Source organism: Mauremys reevesii, linkage group 1 (genome assembly GCF_016161935.1).
Source record: "Mauremys reevesii isolate NIE-2019 linkage group 1, ASM1616193v1, whole genome shotgun sequence".
Lineage (NCBI taxonomy): Eukaryota > Metazoa > Chordata > Testudines > Geoemydidae > Mauremys > Mauremys reevesii.
Genome location: NC_052623.1, coordinates 246,905,831 through 246,918,025, shown reverse-complemented (window position 1 = coordinate 246,918,025; position 12,195 = coordinate 246,905,831). Strand labels below are relative to the sequence as shown.

The 12,195-nt window shown below is 40.6% G+C and overlaps 1 protein-coding gene across 9 annotated transcripts in view; it reads right to left on the bottom strand.

Annotated features, from left to right (window-relative positions):
• Positions 1–12,195, bottom strand: part of EPS8 (epidermal growth factor receptor pathway substrate 8) — a 205,869-nt gene that overhangs the window by 185,908 nt on the left and 7,766 nt on the right. The window contains exon 1 of one of the 9 annotated variants that reach the window (XM_039545142.1): positions 4,221–4,258. The exons of the other annotated variants lie outside the window; for them this stretch is intronic. The gene's annotated coding sequence lies outside the window, so the exon portion shown is untranslated. Of the gene's footprint in view, positions 1–4,220; positions 4,259–12,195 lie in introns of those variants that run through there. 9 annotated transcript variants of the gene reach the window in all.

Below are 12,195 nucleotides of genomic sequence, written 5' to 3'. Positions count from 1 at the left end.
ACAGTGAATGGGATTCTTCCGTCCTAAGTGCAGGACTCTGCACTTGTCCTTGTTGAACCTCATCAGGTTTCTTTTGGCCCAATCCTCTAATTTGTCTAGGTCTCTCTGTATCCTATCTACCACTCCTCCCTGTTTAGTGTCATCTGCAAACTTGCTGTCCTTCTGTCCTAACTTATGTGCCCCTTCACCCACAACACTTCCCATTTTTTAATCTTACATCAGTTACAACTGAACTAATCCAGCCACAAACACCTCCTCTTCGATTCTATTACTGAAAACATGAGGGCCAATTCCTAGTCCCTTTCAGGTCAGCTGGACTTTTGCAATTGACTTAAATGGGACTGATGTTTAGCTCAATAATACCTGTATCAGTGACAAGTGTTTAATTCTATTTTAAGACAACATTCAACAGTAACACCAAACATGACCTATTGAGTTTCATTAATTAGCTTTTGGAATTCTAAGTATCCAACCTTGCATGCTTTTATGCAAGGATGTAAAGTGATACATTCAGATCTTGGCTGTCTATAAAGCGGACAGCCCAGAAACAAGAAAGAGGCTAATCCCCAAATTTAATTTGGCAGCATACAATAATTTTATAGAGTGTGTTACTTGTCTGTAAGCACTAGTATCTTCTAAATTTCTATTCGTCCCCTGGTTTCTGTGGAGCTGAATGCAGTAAAATCAGCAACAACCCATCTGAACTGAAATGTAAGGGCATTTTCAGTTTCTCTTTCATACATCATCTAAAGAAGATGGGAAACATTTTAAGAATTCTTAGTACTTTATACCCCCTGGTCATGTAAGAATTACTCTGACTCATTGTCAGAAACCACTGATGAATATTAAGTGCAAGAAAGGGAGACTGCTGGTAGGTAGTTTAAGCCCCAGAAGATTTTACAAAAATGTAACCTTAGTAGAAATGTTTTCATGCTTTGTTTTATTTAAAGAAAAACAGGTTGGTTGTTTGACTCCAAACATTGCTCTGTGGTGTTTGCAACTCAAACACTGCAGATATTACACAATCAAAACACATTCTTAACTGGAGCAATGGTGGGGAGGAATAGCATAAATGGTGAAAAATGTGTTTTTTAAAGTTACTTTAATCTTAATATAATCTAAGCTTCTACTAACAAACAAACAAGGTTGGGGTTCATTTGTTTGGGTTTTTGTTGTTTTGGACATAACATTTTAGGCCCCAATCCCACAGATCTCTCTGCATGTGCTTAGCTCTAAGCACATTTAGTCCCATTGACTTCAATTGAACAATGCGAGTAAAGTTACACACGGCAAACACCCATGTGCTTAATCCTAACAGTGGCCATTTAAATAATGAAATTTACGTCACCATGCTTTGCCACTGTATTATACTGGTCATTTCCAACAAGACAGAAGATTATGTCCAATCACATATGGTCAGAGTCAGGTTCTCAAAGACAGGATATCAGTAACCACATTATTTTAGTAAGCAGTATTTCTACTTAGCTACATCGGGGGGTGGGGGGAGAGAGAGAATCTCTGAACTCCCTCCTAAGAGGCACAAACATTCTAATATGAATTTAGCTATACTAGAAGCTACGTAATCTGGACTGCACATCACATTAACTGCACCATTGTTAAGAACACATTAACTGCACAGGAAACGTGTATATTACTAACTTTGTTTTCCCAGTAAGGACACTAACACCAGGAGAGACCCAAAAGATAACTGCAGGAAACTTGAAAAACAGATTCATACTGAAACTATTGAATTATTTTCCTGAAAAAGAAGAAAGAGAAAAAGCTATGAAGGCAAAACGCTCTGGAATTTTATTTTTTTTCCTGAGCACTGATCCAGGGAGTTTCCAGAAGCACCAGGAGGAAAATTTGTTTGAACAGCAGAGATGGACTGAGAATGCTAGTTAAATATGCCCTCGGATCAGCAAGCACAAACCACCACCCCAAAGCCTATAAAAAAAAAAAAAAAGCTTCTTTACCACAAAATGACACTAAGCTTCAAACATGCAACATTTGTAAGGTCATTTGCATCCTGGGGAGGAAAATGCATTGGCCCGTATTAACCTATGCAGAATGGTAGAAATGAACACTGCCCTAGAGCATTCCCTCAGCATAGGAAGTGTAGAATGGACCCCTCCATGGGCATATCTCCCTGCCCATGAAGGTGGTGTGCACGTATGGGCGGGAGGGGTACCACTTGTATCAGCACTATGTCCTCTCCCTTATACCCAAAAAGAAGTTCCTCCACCAAAGCTGTGTGAGGGAAAGGTCCCTGGGGTTTTGAGGCTAAGTAGGGGACTGGGCACTCTGTGGCATATCCATACACCAACTGTGGACATCCAAGCTGCTATACTGTTGGAAGCAGTATCAATTCCCCGAGTCTTGTTTGTAGCTGCTACTGAGACACCACAGGGGACACCTAACCAAGTGCAAAAAAGCTCCTGATAAAGCCAGATGAAACGTATGATGCCTCTATGCCTCTGCCCCTTCCCACAGCCTCCAGAGTCTGAGAGGTTGGGAGGTCTCCAAACTATTAAATGATTCTCTCCTGGAGTCCCTGCCTCTCCAGCCCTTTTCATGGGTCTCTCCATGGCAGGAGTGATCTGACCCGGCACTAGTTTGCACTTAGCTTTTTTTCCAACCAAGGACCTCAAAGCACTTTATAAACTACTTCAGCCTCGGAACATCCCAGCAAGCAGGGCCGGCTCTACTGTTTTCGCCGCCCCAAGCAGCGCGCCGACTTGCCGCCGCAGACGGCGGTGGCAGTCCATGTGCCGTTAGGGTGGCACACACGTTTCCGCGGTGGCGGCAATTCGGCGGCAGCTTCTATGTTCAGCTGTCTGTGGCGGCGCAGCTTCTGTCTTCCGGCTGAAGACAGAAGCTGCCGCCAAATTGCCGCTGCTGTGGAAACGTGCGTGCCGCCCTAACGGCACACTGATTGCCCCCGCCGTCCACGGCGGCAATTAGGCACGCTGCTTGGGGCCAAAAATGCACGGACTGCCGCCCCCTGCAGATAGGCGCCCCAAGCACGGGCTTGGAATGCTGGTGCCTGGAGCCGGCCCTGCCGACGAGATAGTGAAGCATAGACACACCCATTCTCAGTCTACCCCTTTGGATAAGTGATCTGTCCAAATTCATACAGTGAGTCGGGGCAGAGATAGAAGAGAACCCAGGATCCATAACTCCCAATCCCTCTACTCTCACCTGCTTTTATAGCCCATATGCCCTTTGGAGTAAAGTCTGTGTGTCTGGACACAGCATATTTTCTATGCTAATGAACAAAATAGCAGCAGGCAACATTTCCTTTCAGTGGGTCTACTTCTTTTCACAATACTCAAACCCCTGAATCACCTAGACTTCACCAGTGCTTCCACTGAAAGTCTAACCTAGTGTGCCAGGAACACCAGAACAGTGAAAAGATGCAGGTGGGATAAAAGCAGTCCATTGTCCATTACAGGAAATAGGGAGAGAAGTGAAGAGGAGGAGAGTAAGAGAGATCATCTGAACCACACTTATCTTGTTTTATATTTTTCAACATCGGCAAAAATTTTACTCTTTGGTGTATTTACCTTATTCTTATTTAATTAACATTGTCCCAAGGAGCAACTGAAGTGTACTCAGCCAAATCTGACATATCCATACAAGTGTATCAATGAACTGTTTGGGTGTAACTGCTGAAACTTGCAGAGAAATTGAAACTTTGTTAAAAATTTGTGCCTTAATGAGCATAAATTAACCACTGGAACCACCTCCTGATATCACCAAACAAGATGGATGCCTTTCAGGAAGATATGCTAGTCAAACACAAAATTATTGACTCATTGCAGGGGTAAATGGGAAAAAAAGCCCACACCCTGTTTTATGCAGGAGGTCATTCTGGCCTTACAATCTATGAAAGCTCTTTACCTGTTTTAAAAATAAACACTATTTAAATAATAAAGTTCTGTTTAACTTGCGTATTCATTACCTAGTACAATAGAGGTGTTATTACCATACAAATATTAAATAAGAAACCAAAAGAGAATTTTAGGTTTGAGTTATTCTATCCTTATCTTTTTTTGTCCCCCTGTGCCTGTCTGTCTGAGCAAGAAGTTATACACTAACCAGGTGCATAGTTAAAGGGGAGAAACACACAGCCTGGAGTCTGAATTTCCCTATTTTTCCCCTGCAGTCTCCAAACTTTAAACACTTCATTCAATGCCTATTAAATGTACAAGACTTACCGGTATGTATGAGGAGGAAGGGAATACGGTTTACAGACCTGCCATGACAAAAAGGAGTGCGCTTTTAGAGCATGTCAGTACAAGGCGACGAGAGACAGCCTGTCACACAAGCACTGGAAAACACCTTTCCGCCTACTGACAGGCGGATCACATGGCCACAGCTCAGACAGGGATCTGCATTCATTAAGGGGCTCAGTACATACATTATCCTTTTATTACACTTCCAAATGCAAAGCCTAAAAAGAGACAGTACAGGAAAGAACTGTCACATCAGAGGCAGCAGTTTCTCCTCAGATTCACCATTCCTTTGCTCGCCAGATAGATACATACAGTCCGGCTCAGCAGACCCTCACCAATTCATATGAACAACTGGGAGGCCCACTGCAAACTACTTAATTTTTCAAGCTAGTGAATAAAATGAACAATAAAAATGGCCTTATTTTGCACATTAATTTTGATGCTGGCCATTTTATTTTATTTATGATTATACCTCATAATGTACCAGCAAATACACTGTAGAATCTCCTGTAAAAATAATTATCTTCTAGTAATACAAGACCTTGCTACAGCACTCCATTAATTCTTTGAAAGTTGGGGAGAGACCCAATATTTTGCGCAAATAAGAGATTATCTAGGTTCCATCACACACACTACTTTAAAATTAGGCCCTTAGTATATTCAATGAATGAATATGGGTCTCTTATTAAAAAAAAAAGAGAACCTGCATGTCATATTATACTTTGATATGAGGGACCCTTGGGCAGATTTTCTGCACTTCAAAAGTTAGTTGTTGTCTTAGAGCATAACATATAGAAATACAGCAAGAACACTAATATTCCTATCAATCTGCTGAGCTACTACATGCTAGGAAAAAGAACCACCATTCTTAAATAACTAAAAAAAGCTACTGTTTATTTATTTTTATTAACCCTGGTATAAGTGAAAGATTAAGTTCCTCACAGGAAAAAACAACTTACTGAATCACAGAAGCCTAAGTGTCACCACTTAACATACGTTAACATGCTTCAAAGGCCATGCTAGCTGTGTTTCAAACCTCTGAATTCAACTCCCAGTTTTAACTAGGGTGGATTATAAAGATGCATACGTGTGTCACATCACACACACCTCTATGTTCTTAGCTATTTTGATTTGAAAGTCAAATGGACTTTGCAGCTGTACAACCCATGCTTGATTTTAGAGGGATCTGCAAAAGAAAAAATAAATAGGTGTGTGCGTTGTTTTGCTGCTTAATGACGTTCAAAGGTGACCTAAAAGTTTGTTTATATGAAGCAAAATAGGGATCAGAACGAATACTTTTTCCCCCCCCGTTACAAGTCAGCTTTCACAGACATAGGATATCCTACTGTTCAGGCAATGTAAATTCAATCATGACTCCTGCAATCTACTAAATCACTAATCATTTGCCTATTAGTCAATAGCACACCATCAATGTGGCCTGATCCAATGCCCATTGAAGTCAATGGAAAGACTCCTATTGATGTCAATGAGCTATGGATCAGGTATTAAAATACAGTTAGTAACTGATCACTTGCTACAGTCACTCTCTACTGACATGGGTCATTCAATGAAAATAATAATAGAGTACAATAGAAGGTATTGGACATTCCTAACATAACACCCATATGAAAAATCAAGATCTCATAAATCAGCAATTAAGAATGTTGGAACAGGTTACCCAAAGTGTTCTGTTATTCAAAACCATTATATGCCGATCTTAATATTTACAACAAAATGAAAGAGATCCAATATACAAATCTCCCTCAAAGCCAAAACATTTTATGATCATTAATACATTCCTAATATTCCAACAGAATAATACTGTAAAGTCTTGTAAAGTGACCGGATGGTCTTTTTCCCTATCAAATCATCAGGATATATTTGTAAAAACAGATTAACCAAATTGTTCCCTTTGCTGTAATTACCTCATTCCCTCTTGTCCCCTTAGCATTCTTGAACAGAGATGGCTTGGGGAGACTGCCAGTAATTTGCCAGAGTTCCACCACATTTTCATTCCTTTTAGTTTCAAATGTCACTGTTCGAGTAATACTGTTCAAAGCTGATAGCAAATGAAAGGTTTTCTACATGAGCAGAACTGCTAATCCAACCAATATTTCTGTAGCCTCAGGCTAGTTTTTTTTGTTTGTTTTTTTTAAAGTAGTGAAATAAGAGAGAAAAAGAAGGGATAGGAGTGGCCCACGATCTACCTTCAAGCCCTTTGGAAGCAATCTTCCTTTCTCTTCCTTGCAATTTGGAAATCAGAGGCTTAAAGACAGTGTTCCCATCCTCCTTTTACAAGCTGTTTACATGTGATAAGAACTAGGATGTTAATAAAAATAGCTCAGCACCAAGTCATGGATATTTCACAAATGCAAATCTAAAAAAACCCAAAGGCTAATATTTATGGATTACCATGTCTCTTTCCCCATATTTCCAACCACAGACTAACATTTCCAAAAAGGAAAAATAAATGTAGGGAAATAGCAAAAATCCATCTCTTACATATCAATGTCATGAACACAACTGCTAGTGGCTGGCTTCCATTTAATTTTCAGACTGGATGGCTGTGACATTTCAGGGTGCAATTCAGACCACTGAGGGGGCTGTCACCCCTGCCCTGCAACTTTGGATGCCTTACACTGACTTGCTGTTGTAGCTGCCACCTGAGTCATTCACATACAGCCTTCCAGCATGCCAGTCACACCCCGAGTGTCTGTGTATAGCTGCAGCCTGCCAGTAGCACTCCGGTCACACTTGGGCTTCCACCAGCCTGGGTTACCACATGCAGGGTGACCCCAACACACTCCCTGTCCTGGATTTTTCACAAAAAATGTGTATTCTGTTTTGCATTACCAGCTGTCAGATAACAAAGGTCCATTGTCCCTATAAGGGAACAATATACAACAACTTGCCATCCTAAATGGATTTACCCACACAGTTCACAACATTGGATTAATTTTGATTAAAAGGACAAAAAAAGGTTTATTTAACTACAGAGATGTAGATTTTAAATGAGTACAAGTAATAATACATTAAAGTCAGAAATGGTTACAAGAAAAATAAAGATAAAACACTTCCTAGTACTAAAACTTTACAAACTAGGCTTTGTCCAAGGTAAAATTCTTACCACATGCTTCCAACAGCCATAGTGACCAATCACTCCTAAAGTCAAAGAGCTGGATTCTTTTGTCTTCTTAGGTTCAAGAGAGATGGATAGGAGAGACAACTTGGGGTGTTTTTGTCCCTCACTTTTATGTGTCAGTCTCCCTTTGAAATGCATCTTCCAGAGGGTGGTCCCCTAGATAAAGTTCTTTCCAGCTGAGAGCAAGGAGACATGATGTCTAGTGGGGGGTTGCTAAGTTGTTTACTTAAACTGCAGATCTGTTTGTTCTTGCCCCCTTTCCTTGCCCAAGAATGGCCACTTGATAGGTAATGGCCCCAGCTTTGATGATACCTGGCCTGAGTGTCAGCTTGTCCTTGTCTTTGAAAAACAGGTTTACCCACTCTCCAGACCTGTCTGGCAAAACACACTTCAGTCATGATTTCAGCTCATGTTCAGAACTTCACTTATAACATTGTTACATACGTGTTACCATGATATTATTGTCCAGAGAGTTATTAGTTTTCAGAGGATACCTTCCAAGGCATATTCTGCACAAAGATTATTACTATCAAGTGTAAGGTGTGAATACAGGGGTGTATTGTCACAATGACATAGCCCACATCCCAGCTAATACTGTGCATTGCTGATACTGTATATGCTCCAAAAAAGGGTTGTTTTTTTAAATATTCCAATTGTGGAGTTCTAGTACTTTTGAAGCCATTTAGGTCATTCACAATGATTAGGTAACAGAGGACAGCTTTGCTCGTCTCCCCTGTCCTCAGTATAGACTTGACCAGCACTTTTACTACCACCCTGAACGCCTCTGTTGTTTCTCTGTAATGGGGGCACTAGATTCAGTGTACTAGGATGATGTCAGCGCATGCAGAAAGAGCGCTACGTTGCATGAAAAAGACACAAACTTGATTGAAAGAGGTAATTTCTATCCCAAGTGCTATAAGACCAATGGGGTGGGCTATCTATCTTGTTCATTTCCTGAATGAAGCAATGGCAAGGCAGAAACTCTTAGGAGCCTAATAACCAGGAAAGCCAGTCAACACAGAACAAGTATGATGCTGCCATTAGCATTGGAACTTTCATGGCAGCAATTAGGATGAACCAGCTGCTAGTAAAAATAATAATACTGCACATTTATTTAGTGCTTTACATTTTCAAAAGGCTGTACAAACATTTGCTTAAATAATCACCACAAAACTGCTGGGGGTACTACCCTTGTTTTACAAATGGGAAAACAGAGGCGGAAGTGAAACATCCGTTACCAAGGCAAATGACTTAATGTATACTGTAAGTTCTTTGGGGCTGGGACCATTTTTGTGTTCTGTGTTTGTAGAGCACTAGCACAATGGGGACCTGGTCCAGGACTGTAGGTCATAGGTGCTAACAACAACATGGATAATAAGAACATCCAGAGTTACATAAACTCTTGAGGTTTTGTAACCCTTAATGTAATAGGTGCATTAGCGCCTCCATCTGACCAATAGGGATTAAATAGAAGATTTCCCAGTGAGAAGGTTATTCCATAACTGCCTACTGCTCTGAAGATTCTGGCACTGTCAGAGACAAGATACTGGACTAGAGGGACCAGCATGTCAAGTCTTACGTACAGGAGAATTGAGCACCTCTGAAAACTCTGCCTATAAGAGACTTGCACCAGACCACAAAGTGTGTCAGTCTCCACCAAGATAAGACCTCTGGAGCAACTTGTTCCCAGTTTCTTGTTCAGATAACACCACTCAGTACTGAAGGAGCATATGAAAACATCCCTCCTAACTCCCAGACCATTCTTTATCCCTAGACACAGAGAGAAGAAGAAATAAAGAAGAGGTAAAAATCACACCAATGGTGTGAGAACACAGGAAGGATTGTGGATCTGTAAATAATGATACAAGTAGAGGAGAGGAATTAGGAGCACAGATAAAAAAGGCCCATTGTGGCAAGATTAAGCTAGAGCTGATGATGGGACATCCAAGAGGAGGAAAACAAAGTGTAAAATTACATAACTAAGCTAGTAGGCCCCAAATTCTGCCTTTGGATGAACTTATAAAACTGCAATTAAGGCCAATGGAATGCTCGCACTAATTTGAGAAGCTGCAAATTATTTTAGAGGCACATAAATATATGACTGACTTCTCCGTTTATTAAAAGGCCAGGAGATCAACAAGCTCTCTTCAAATACACCTTGATATGAAAAAAAAAAAAAAAAACCCCAAAGCCACGATATGACTAGATTTCACAGCAAGAACTCAATTTATCATCATAATTCGTAACACTACAAAATTACACTGGGTAGCTGAAAAAACAGGATGAACATTCCACTGTAGTACAAAGGTTTCTAATACATAAACCATATGTAATACAGTCATTAATCTGAATCCAGATCTTTCCCATATCAGATGTCACTTAGGGCACGCATCAGGCTCCACCATCCCTGTCTGATCTGGACCACTCAGAGGACATGCAAAGTTGTTATATTTCTTAACTTTTCCCTCTCTGTAATGTTCAACAGAGGGATTCTTTCAGTTGGCTCCTTCTGTGTGTTCCTCCAGCTGCCCAATAGCATGCCTGCCATGGCAGATGTTCTGGCTTCATTCTTAACACATGTCCCCAATATTTCCATCTTCTTTTCTGGATAACTTTAGAGATTAGAGTTGCTAAACTCTCCAATGAATCTCACTCAGCTCTTGTAAATTCAAGCCATTGAATGCCTACTTTTTCCTACATTTACTCCAAAATAGTCATGAAATAAACTGTGATTTTCCAAGGGGCTTGAAGGAGTGCGGCACCTAACTCCCTCAAGTGCCTTTGAAAATCCCAGCCTATAAATTACACAAAGCACAACACTCTCCCTCAAGAATAATTAGGCCAGATTCAATTTTAAGATGACAGTTCTGGAAAGTGTCCGAGATTTGGCTGTAAAGATGAAATAAGGATGAGGGTATCCCAAGAGCACCACCAAAAGCAAGCAGAACCTCTGCTTATTTTGTAATGAAAGGGGTGCCAGGGCTCAAGCAATTACGTTCCAGGTCTCAAGCAACTTTTTTACAATCATAACTGACGCAGCAAACCCAGAGGTGCCTTCAGCCTTGGCATAAATCAAACACTGAGCAAAATTCACTGAGAGAGAGAGAGACAGGCAAAACTCTAGAACAAGATGTCAAGAGCCGGACTCCACTAGCCAAAAAAAATAAAAAAATTCTGAACATTTGTGAGATGAGCACTGCAGAAGGCTGGAATAATACTAGTTCTCTCTTCCACACAGGGAAGAAAGAACAAATCCTTTAACCAGAGTTCATATATTTCAGGCAGAACTCACGAGAGCACTAAGCAAATGAGTCACAGTAATGTTGAATTTCAACCAGCCAAGGTGAAAACATTGCTAAAACAAACAATTTTCACGATCTTGTTAAATCACACTGTATAGCTGCAAGTGTTAAGAGAATAAATACACTTGTTCAGTCTCATGAGATTTTTCCTTTTTAGCTCAGACTTTGTAAAACTGCAGCAGGTGTAAATTAAACACTTTACTTGCCCAGAGTTTTTGGACCTGTCGGTAACCAACAGATGAAAAGGTATTGCTAACATGTGACTTTGATTTTCTCAACTGCTCGAGACAGCATTTTAGTGTCTTAAGGAAATTAATAGCAGCAAGCCCAGTGCCTGTTTTTCTACAAGGGTAAAGAGAGTTTTTACTCACAGAAGAACAAGTCAATAAGCAATACCACTCCACCCCCACGTAATACAACTCTTTATTCTCCTGCTAAAAATATCCCTGGGTGGCAAGCACTGAGGCGCCTAGTGATATTGCAGTGGGTTTAATCTGAAGTACCTGGGAGTCAAGGTAAAGCAGCTTTATTCTACAGAACTCTAAAGTATAACAATCTTCTAATTAAAACAAAATTAATACATACTGTCAGAGAACATGGGTATTTCTGGGAACCACTGAGGAAGCAACATACATTCAGTAGGCACCATCTGTCTTTACTTGTCTCTCCAAAGTGCCCAACACATTCTTAGGCATTCAAAATTATAGATAAATCATCATCATCTCTAGACACTGTGAATGAGCCAAATATGATTTCTAGCTACACTTAGAACACACTACATTAAGTGACTACTCCTCCAGTTGGGTTTGGGGGGACAGAATATTAAGGAGCCTTTCAATATAAAAAGATTTGGAAAGGTTTTCATTGTCCCTGTCGCCACCCATTTGGCAATTCTATCAATACAAAAAAAAATTAAAACCACTGTTGGATTAAAATCATTTGTCTGATAATAACCACACTGAAATTAATACTATCAAAAGAGAAACTACAAAATGGCATAAAAGGGTTCCTCATTCACTCTCTCTTGAAGGACTTTCCAATCAAGTTTATTCAGTTTGCAAAGTGAAAGATGTTTTTACGGTCAGCCCTGCAAACTCCACCCCTGTGTGTCCCCTACAGCAGCCAGAAGGTTCCAAAGTGGGCCAGGAAATCAGCATAAACTCCCTCTCACTTCCAGCAAGGAATGTCACTTGAAAAGTATCTTCCTTACACACCTGAGAGCGAGGCCAATACAGAAGATGAAGCAAGGTCAAGGAACAATACCTTAGAAGGAAGCCCATCATCTTGCCTCTTCCCATTACAGAGAATAGGGTCCAGATCGTCTTGGAAAATTAGGCACCTCACTCACATAGATTTCAATGAAAGTTAGGAGCCTCAGTACCTTTCAGAGGATTTGGGACTAGGTGTGTAGGGTTGCCTGTAGGCTTCACTTGTAGAGTTTTCCCTCGTCTTTCATATTAGCTTCTGGCTGGTAGGTTAACTAGTCAATGTGTGGTATTTTTTGAAGCCCTGG